We start from the raw sequence: 10,678 nt of genomic DNA on the forward strand, positions 1-10,678 counted from the left end.
AGCTCAAATCAGAACAGAGCTATAGTCCCTCAAAATAACTTGGCCCAAGATCAAGATTTCTATCCTTCTTGCAATTATTCTTATGCCTATTGCATGTGCCAGAAGATAGAATCTTATTTGGCCCTAACTGACCAAGAACTTGTAGCAAAGCAATCATACAAGGAGGATCATCCCAAGGAGGCCTCATATATTCAAGGAGGTGATGATTTCTCTTTCATGAATCATCAAATTTGGGAGCATTGTAATGTAAGCTAGGATTCCGTTGCTCATAACACAAGAAGTAAGAGGAGAGCTATGGAACATGCTGCCCCTCCTTCTCCTCAGCAGGCCTCAACTTCAAGTGCTGCACCTCATGCACATGCAGCAAATGAGCAAACAAGTACTTCACAGGAGAAAAAGCAAGATCCTAGAAAGAGAGATGCAGGTGATCCTTATGTTGCTCCATCTCAACCTTTTATAAATGTAGCTCCCAAAGTTTCTATCAAAGTTCCTAATACACCTTTCAGTGTGGTAGAGCAAACGAAGAAGACAAATGTGAATATTTCTATGTGGGATGCTGTTGCTACCATACCAATGCAGAAGAGGTTGCTGCAACAAGAATTAGAGAAGATTGAACCCAAGGATCAGCCATCTATCATGGAAAGTGCCACAAGTCTAGTACAACCAATAGGGGATGTGGAGACAAATAAAAAGGTTAGACCTCCTCCATTCTATGTTTCTCTGATTATAGGAGGCAAATTAGTCCACAATTGCATGATAGATTCATGGGCTAGTAGCTCAACAATACCTAGGTGTGTTACTGATGCTTTAGGAATGAAATATGAGCCCATTGTTAGGGATGTATTACAATTAGATGGTAGTACTATCAAAACTGTAGGTATCCTTAGGAATGTGGAAATGGCCCTACATGCATGCCCTGGTTGCACTGTGATTCAGGACATATCTGTTGCTAAAGTCAAGCCTTATTTTGCCATCTGTCTTTCAAGAGACTTCACTGCTCAAATTCGTGGATTCATATCTGCTGATTGGTCATATATGTCATTTAAGACTAGATATGGAGCCAATGTGTCAATTAGAGCAGAACCTCAAGCCCTCCATCACACTGAATCCTACAACCCCAATCCCATCAACATGAATTGCCCTATTCTAGAGATGGATGAAAATGACATAGTAAATGAGCCTGCTACTTCTATAATGAAGATTCCTGATTTCTTCTTGGATGAGTGGGCAAATGCATATTAGTTTGAACCTATGTCAGAAACTCTTGAGACAGGCCTCAGTACATATTGCATAATAGAGAAAGATGCTCAAGTTCCTGATCTTGTTGGGACTAATGATGATATAAGTGGAACATGGAGTATGTACTTTGATGGCTCAAGGAATAGAAATGGGTCAAGGGCTGGTGTTATGTGGATCTCTCCTGCACAAATAAGATACTACTTCTCCTTTAGGCTCCAATTCAGTTGCACCAATAATGTGGCCGAGTATGAATCTTTGATTCAAGGTCTCTTACTTGCCCAAAAGAGAGGAATTCAAGCCTTGAAAGTATATGGGGATAGTGAGTTGGTAGTTAACCAAGTGAGAAACCAGAACATCACCAAAAATGGCCTGCTCAAGTCTTACAAACACAGAGTCTGGGATTTGCTTGAGGGCTTCAATGCATTTAATATTCAGAGCATTCCTAGGAAAGAAAATAGACATGCTGATAGACTTGCAACAGTGGGTGCAGCTTATGATGTACCAGGGAATCTTGAGGAAAAGAGGAAGAAACAAATAAGGGAGGTAGTGAGGCCTACCATCCCTGACAACAACACTCATTGGCAGGTGTTTGATTCTGATGAGCAAATTGTGAGTTTCTTGCAGAATGAGGTAGAATTCTCAGATAGAAACCAGTCAAGACTGCAAGATCAGTATGGTGATCAGATCATTCACCTCAGTTCTAACAAGTTGTCCAAGGGTCTCGTTACCTTGGAGAGTGTCTTTAATCCTGATGATCAAACAAGAGGCAAAGGAATGAATCTAGCTGCAGAAAAGGATGATTATGCCCTAGTTACAATTGCTGATGGAAAATCTCTGAATATGGGGAAGGTATGTTCTGAAATCGAGCAAGAAAACTTCATTCATTTATGTCAATAATTTAATGATGTATTTGCATGGAAATATGATGATTTAAAAGGGTTTGACCCTAGTTCATTTCAGCATACCATAGATTTAGTTGATAAGGCCAAACCAATAAGGCAAAAAAAGAGGCCAGTGAATCCTAAGATTGAACCTCTAATGAGAAAAGAGCTATCCAAGTTTATAGAGGCTAATATAATATTCCCTATCAAACACTCATCATGGGTGGCTAACCTTGTCCCTGTAAGGGAGAAGAATGGAGAAATTAGACTGTGTGTGGACTTTAGGGACCTTAATCAGGCTTCTCTTAAAGATCACCATCCTCTCCCTTCCATGGAGCAGATTCTGTCCAAGGTCAGTGGTTCAAGGAGATTCTCTTTTCTTGATGGATTCTCTGGTTATAATCAAGTGCCGGTTAAACAATCTGACAGATATAAGACAACATTCACTACTAAATGGGGCACCTATGCTTATTGCAAGATGCAATTTGGGCTAACAAATGCAGGTGCCACATTTCAGAAGGCAATGGAGATGGCCTTCAAAAAATTAATTGACAAGTCTGTCTTAGTATACCTTGATGATATAACTGTATATTCAAAAAATGTAGAAGATCATTTTAATCATCTGAGGCAGGTATTTCTAAGATGTAGAGAGTTTGGGGTTTCCCTCAACCCAGCCAAGTGTTTCTTTGCTACAAGCGAAGGAAAATTATTGGGACACATTGTATCTGAGGATGGGTTGACCATTGATCCAGAAAGAACAAAGGCAATACTTACCCTTCCTCTTCCTAAACACAAGAAGGGGCTGCAAAGTTTCCTTGGTAGAATAAATTTTGTGAGAAGGTTTATTCCTAATCTTGCTACCATGGTGAAACCTCTTACAACTATGCTTAAGAAAGGTATGGTCTTCTCATGGACGAAGGAAGGGAAGGAGAGTTTTGAAGAGATCAAGACAGCCATAGCCTCAGCCCCTACCCTCGTGAACCCAAATTTTAAAAAAGATTTCATCCTCTACACTCTCGGTGGTGAGTCAAGTATCTCTACTGTCTTGACTCAAACAAATGACAAGGATGAGGAACAACCCATAACCTTCTTTAGTGAAGGGCTCAAGGAATATGAAGATAAGTACATCTTTGTAGAGAAGCAAGCCCTTGCAGTCATCAGAGCCTTGAAGAAATTTAAACAACTCTTATCCCACAATAAAATCTATTTGTTGGTGCCCCATGCTAGTGTAAAAGACTTCCTGTTAAGCAAAGATATCAGTGAAAAGAGAGCTGGATGGATCACTAAGGTAATGGAATATGATGTGGATATTCAGATTACTAAGCTGGTAAGAGGGAAAGGGTTGTGCAAAGAAATGTTATTAGACCAGGATTCAGATGAAGAGGCTGCTATGGTATTAACATAGCAACAGGAGGAAGGAAATGTTAACAATCCAAGGAGCTAGATAAATGATATGAAGAGCTTCTTATCAGGGGATGGATACCCTCAGGGATTGGACAGAGCTAAAAGAAGACAATATAGACTGCAGTCCATTCCCTATGTTGTAATTGATGGTATCCTATTCAGGAGGGATTTTAATGGGGCCCTGCTGAGATGTATTGAAGAGGATCAGGCTAAGAGGATGATTAAAGAACTTCGTAATGGCCTTGATGGTGGCCATTTCTCTGCAAGAACAACTGCCATGAAGATCATGAGGGCTGGTTATTATTGGCCATCTCTGTTCCATGATTGTTATGGATATGTGAGAAAATGTGAGAAGTCTGCTTTCTTTTCAGGCAAACAGAGGCTTGCAGCTCTCACCCTTCGTCCTATTCAGGTGGATCAACCCTTTACCCAGTGGGGGTTGGATTTTATAGGCCCCATTAATCCTCCATCTAGTGCAGGTCATAAATGGATTTTGGTTGCTACTAATTATTTCACTAGGTGGATAGAGGTAATTGCCTTGAAGGATGCCACATAACCATCAGTTGTTGAGTTCCTTGATGGGATTGTATCTAGGTTTGGTGCTCCTTCTACTATCATCTCGAACAATGCTAAGTCTTTTGTTGGAACCTAGATCTGTGCATGGGCAATGAATCACAATATCTACCTAAGCACATCATCAAATTACTATCCCCATGGCAATGGTTTGGCTGAGTCTTCCAACAAGAATCTGATCAGAATCATGAAGAGGACAATAGAAGACAATCAGAGGGTCTGGCATAAGAAATTAAGAATTGCTCCGTGGGCTGATAGGATAACACCCAAGAGATCTGTTGGGAATTCACCTTTTGTGCTGGTATATGGTAGGGAGGCCAGACTCCTAATTTCATTGGAATTACCATCCTTGGAGTTGGCTAATCAGCTGGAATTGATTGAAGATAATGCCATGTCAGTAAGAATGGCAGAGCTAATTGAACTAGAAGAAAAGAGAAATAAAGCTATGCAAACCCGAGAGATACATCAACAGCATATAAAAAAGAGTTTTGATAAGAAGACTAGGGTCAGAACCTTCAGAGAAGGCGATTTAGTTCTAAAGTGGGATTTAGACAGAGAAAAACTAGGAAGACATTCTAAATTTGATGCACTATGGAGTGGCCCCTATCTGATTGCTAGTCGCAAACAGGCTAATGCATTCCAACTGAGCAGACCCAATGGTGAGATTTTTCTCATTCCAGTCAATGGTATTTATCTTAAAGCTTGTTTTTGATGAGGGTCAAGTTCCTATATATAGGTAGTTTAGTTTATTTTCTGTTGTTTCTTGCTTTTCAAGAAGTGCGTGGGCACAACCGCCTCCCTGTGAGGTAGCAAATTTTGAGGTGTCTCAAGATTGTAGAGGAAGTTTTGTTTTTTGTTTCTAGTTGCAGTCGCAGAGCTAGGGTTTTCATGTTTTAATCTCTCATAGGAAGGGTTAGGGTTTTGCAGTTCTCAGATTCATACTTTTTCGACCCTGTGACCCAATGGATTGTTTACAGGCACTGGTCATACACATAGCAGGCTTGTGTCCCCTGTGAGTTGCCAAAAATGTTATCTTTTGTTCACCTGCCAAAGATTCAAATTTCAAACGTTCGGCTCATCCAACGACTATTTCTAAAAGATAATACTATTTTAATGCCAAGCCTTATGATATATTTTTGCGGCCTGCAAGTTCGTAATAGTCAGATCCGATAAAGATCTACGGTTGGCGCTATCTCGCCATCAGAAGCTGCACGAGATTTACGTTCACGACATGGCGCCCTGACGACATGTGTTCAGTGGGTCCAATGGGCCAGGCAACAAGTTTGGCAGGTCAGAAAAGTTTTGTGACATCTTGGGTGTTATGTCACTATCGTGTGTTGGCCAAAAAATCTGCATAGCAACAATAGCGCCCGACGGAAAGGTCTGACGGTGGGTAGGTTGCATCACCAAGAAAGTTAGCGGTGGGTGGTCAATTTTGCAGGCTAAAAAGTTTCAAAAAGCGGCAAGGCACCATGGCGCCAACGAAAAACTCATGAGTTTTCTGTTAGTGACATAGCACCTAGTTGACACGTGGCGTGGTTAGGATTAAACAGTACCAAAATCTGCCAGGTGGTGCTTCGTTAGGCCAATGGGGAATAGCCATGTATGCCGGGTCAGAATATAGTCAGTGCATGGGACCAGATCTTCAACGTCACCAGTGCAAGAAAGGGTTAAGATCTCCACCGTTGGATCTACAAAGATCAACGATAGGTGCCATTGCACTATGGATAAGCTGCACGAGTTTTACGTTAGTGACATGGCACTTGGAGGACACATGTCCTTGTGGGTCCAGGGTCGGAGGTGCAGTAAATACAGACAGTGATACGTGGCCGGTTTCTATTTATCGATGCACTAAGGAGCAATATATCTTGCTTGCCTTCGGATCAAGGAAAATTGACGAAAGGCGCCATGTCGCCATGGTGAAGTTGCACGATCTTTACCATAGCGACATGGCACCCTTTCACCACGTAGATCAGTGGGGCCAAGTTACAACAAGGTACGTCGGTCAAATATTGCCAGGTGTCATTTGGGTGTAGTGCGGTTGCTGAGGTGGTGCCAAATATGATGGGCCCGGGGTAAGAATAGTATAGTGGTACGACGAGTCTCCATGATCGTCAAATTTAAGGTAGATCAATGGTCGGCACTATCTCGCCTTCTGAAGTTGCACGGCGGATACCATGGCGACACAACACCTTGTTGACACGTGTCTCGCTAGTAGACTAGGGTTGATGGTCAGCGGCTGGCAGTTAATGTTGCGGTCAGGTTTGTAATCGCCATAGTTAATGATAATAGTTTGAGGGTGGTGTGGTTAGTTTAATAAAGAAAGGTCAACCACGGAGGACTTAGCAGGGTGGCAAAAGGGTAAAAAGCTATTGGTCCACGTGGCTCATTCTGATGCCAAGGATATGTTGACTTGTCGGCTTTACTGATTCATGCACCAAAAAGGGAAAACCGAGGGTTATCTTGCCGATCTGATCTTCATGATCAATCCTGACCACCAAAAATGAATGCGAAACATAGAAAAACACTCCACCGTCTTAGTCAATCCATCTACCTGGTCAGAGCGCAGTTATGGCGCCGTTTTGTCTTCTCCAGGCTCTTTCTCAGAGGAATATCAGATTTTGGTACTCAAGACCACCATATCTATGATTGGATTTTCAGGGTGAGAAGTTATTGCCAGTAGGTGAGAAGTAAATGTAATGCAAAAATCCTCAGTTATGCCTGAACTATAAAGGCAATTTTGTGATCTCTTCTTGAGGAGGACTCCTTTTCTGATTTCTCTGCTACTGCTCGCAGGTCTGTAGTGTAAAATTCCCTTTGTCTCTGAGCTGTATAACATTCTGTATCATCTCCTTCAACCATCGATGTGTATGTGCATCCATCTTGCCTCTCATTGGTGTATTGTTGAGATCTGTGGCTCGCATACTGTGTCTATTTTTGGCCTATTGGATAATATATAAGTGAAATCCTTCTCCTTGTGTTATCCAGTTTGGTTTCCTGATCTGTATGTGGTTATTGATTGATATAAGTCTGGGTGTGTATGTCCTTTGAATGTTATCTTGGTTTTGTAGTGCATATATGGGCAGAAAGGAAGTTTGAATACTCTATTTTGGTGCATCACCTCCTTAGATTAGACTAGGTAGATTTGCTTTTGTGCTCTTCTTCTCCTTTTTCCTCTCCAAGAGTAGATAGGTGCGCCCTGATAGTAAGAGGAAGCCGGCCTTCTCCAGAGACTCAACCTCGCAGTTCAAGTCCCACAACTTGGAGGTTGTTTCCATGTTTCACTAGGTTGTCCTCGCGCATAGGCCTTGGACAAGGGTGCAAACCTAAGTGACAACAATTACATCTACTAGCATCATACGACATCACTAATATTATGTTTATTATAAATAATATTATTAAATTTATTAAGAACAAATAATTACTTTACTATTTTAACAAATGATCTAAATTATTATTAATAAATATGTAAAACTATTTTTTTATACTTTTGTGGAACTTGAAAAATCACATGTAATATAAATTTTGGGAAATAATAGACTTCTAAAAAGATTTATAGTTCTACAAAATTTTAATTCCTTATAATTTTGTTATTAATAAAATAATATTATTAAGATTAATTTATTTTTTATTAGTGAATGACATAGTCATAATTTTTATTTTTATTTTTCTAAATTTTATGGATCCCTCCATTCAATGTGGGCACCAAAAAAAAAGAACGGAGGCAACAAAATCCTCCAGTATAGCCAGGGACCAAAGTCCTATTACTAATACATAAAAAAAGGGGCATACCCCTTTTTATAGATAGAACTGTTGGAAACTACAATTGAAATAATTGTTATGTTGTCATTGATGTTAAACCTTATTAGTAAGACAATTTGTTATCCGATTTTAGTGCCATATCTATATGATTGATGAAGAGGATTTGAGAAGTTGTTCAGAACAAAAGCACCTAGAGGAAAGGTTGAATTATGAGAAGAAATTACAAGTGGGAACTTGATTAGTTAGACTTTGACAAGATAGAGTTATTGTGTAATCATGCTACAAGAGAAGAAGATAGTTGTACTGAAGCCTTGAAGAAGTGATCAAATATTGACCAAATGCATAGGCTTGACCAAGAAATAGAGTAAAAGATTAAGGAACTTGCAATATGTGTTGAGTGATGCTAGTGTCAACTAAGCCACAATATGTGCCAAGTAGAAATAGTGTTAACCGAGTATCAATATTGATTGAGTGTCAATATATGTACCAAAAAAGAAATTTAGTTGTGACTTAGTAACCCGGTGATGACCGAGTGTCAGAACACAGTGTTTCCAGAGGGACAACATTTTTATAGTTTATGAGAAATCATGATTTCCAACCAACGGAGTTGATCTCTTGGAATACGTAAAACATGTTGAAGATAAGGATGGATGACCTAGAATATTTAAATCAAGGGAAACTATGTTTGCATGTTTCTATGCAAGGATTCAAGGAGAAGTTTGGAGAGTTTTCATGAATAGAAAGGAGAAGACGAAATGGTGGAGAAATTCATTCTATGTGTTGAATTTGATCATAAACCATAAGATCTACAGTGATGTTTAAGTGGAAAAAGATCAAAATTACCTATTTAAGGAGGTACAAGAGCTAACCTAATAAGGTTGGAGTAGTTGTTGATGCTATTGATTGTCAAACTTAAGCAGAAGAATGAGAAAAGGTGAAGTGTGATTGCTTGAAGGGTTGCCAATCAAATTAAAGATTGAAATGACAATGAAGGCCAGTCTGTGGATCAACATTTGATCCAAACTAAGATCTATATTTGCAAGGTGAGTTATATTTTCCAGATCAAAACCTGTTGTTACTTTTTAACCATTATATCAATTTGAAATCCTTTAATCAACGTTGACCTAACAATCATATGTAAATCCTTTAATCAAGGTGGAATTCTAATGGAGTGTTCTAAAGTCCTCTAACAAGGCCACTCCTAGTAGGGTGATTAAATCCTTTAACAAGGTCACATTTAATAGTGTGTGTTTTAACCTTTAATAAGGTAGGATTCTAATAGAGCTCACTTTAGAAGAGTGAAAAGATTGGTGACATGTTATTGGTGGTTTTTTCAAATTGGGTTTCCACATTAAATCCTAGTGTCAAACTTGTGTGGATGTTATTTGTGATGATTTACTGTTAATATTTACATTTTGCAAGTCTATTATATTTAAGATAGTGGACTACTAGTTTATGTTACTGAAATCTTACTATAGAGATCAAGCTATTGAACGTTAAGATCTTAAGTTGTTTAAGTGTTTGTTTGTTCAATTGGTACATCAAGACCTTGGATAACTAATTTACCCCCCCATCTACATTATTTTAAACATTCTAACAATTGGTATTAGAGCATTGGTGCCTGTAGAGAAAATTTAGAAGGTACTTGAAGCTAAAAATCAAGATGTACAAAAAGGAGGTGCCAAGGTTAAACAAAGAGAACTTCCCTACATGAAAAAGTTTAATGAGGCTACATCTAGTAGGAATCAGTGATAGTGCAATACATTTTGTGGATAATTCATATGTGGACATAACAATAGTTTCCTTGACAACTTAGCAGCTAAAAGAGAAGCAAGGACACAACCAAGCTATGTTGGAGATTGCATCAGCCCTAAGCTATTTCGAATTTGATGAGATAAAATATTGTAAGAATGCTAAGGAAATGTGGGATACACTGAAGAACATCTATGGAGGAGACAATAATGTCTTGAGAGAAAAATTAGATAGCTTGAGAGGTAAGTTTGATGAAATGAGAATGGTAGAAAGTGAGAATATAGTCAAGTATTGTGGGAGAATCAAAGAGGTTGTAAATGCTATAAGAGGAGCCAATGGAAAGATTGATGATGAAATTGTAATTAGAAAGGTATTGAGAACTCTACTTCCTATTTATGCTATTAGGGTTTTTGCAATACAAGAACTAAGATGTGCTCCAAGTAATGACCTAACTCTAAAAGATGTGATTGGTAGACTTATTGCTTTTGAGATGTCAAATTTTGATAATTTCACTCCTACCACTATTGAATATGTTTTTAAATCACAATTAGTTCTTAGTAAGAAAGAAAAAAGAAAAAATGTGAAAAGTGACAGTGATACTTTTGATTCATGAACTTGATGAGCTTGAAGCACTAATAGCTAGAAGATTTACAAGAGAAAAAGGGAAACACAAAGGTAAACTTCCTATAATCTATTTTTCATGTAATAAAGTTGGTCATAGTGCTGCAAGATGCCCTGATAAAGAAGACTTGAAGAGCAAAGTTGGTATTTAGGAACAAGCTAAATGAAAAAGGTGAATTCATAAGGATCAAGGCTATACTAGTATGCAAAGGATATGCACGTGAAGAAGGAAGTGACTATGGGGGAAAATTTGCCCCTTTTGCAAGATTGGAAGGAGTTAGGACACTACTTGCATATTCTACTTATAAAGGATTTAAGGTATACCAAATGGATGTCAAATCTGCATTTCTAAATGGAGTACTTGAAGAAGATGTATACATAGAGCAGCCAAAGGATTTTTTGAACCCAACAAGAAGAATTTGGTATGAAAGTTTCACAAGGCACTA

This window comes from Cupressus sempervirens, chromosome 10, assembly GCF_028749045.1.
Source record: "Cupressus sempervirens isolate cs-2001-9-10 chromosome 10, ASM2874904v1, whole genome shotgun sequence".
NCBI lineage: Eukaryota > Viridiplantae > Streptophyta > Pinopsida > Cupressales > Cupressaceae > Cupressus > Cupressus sempervirens.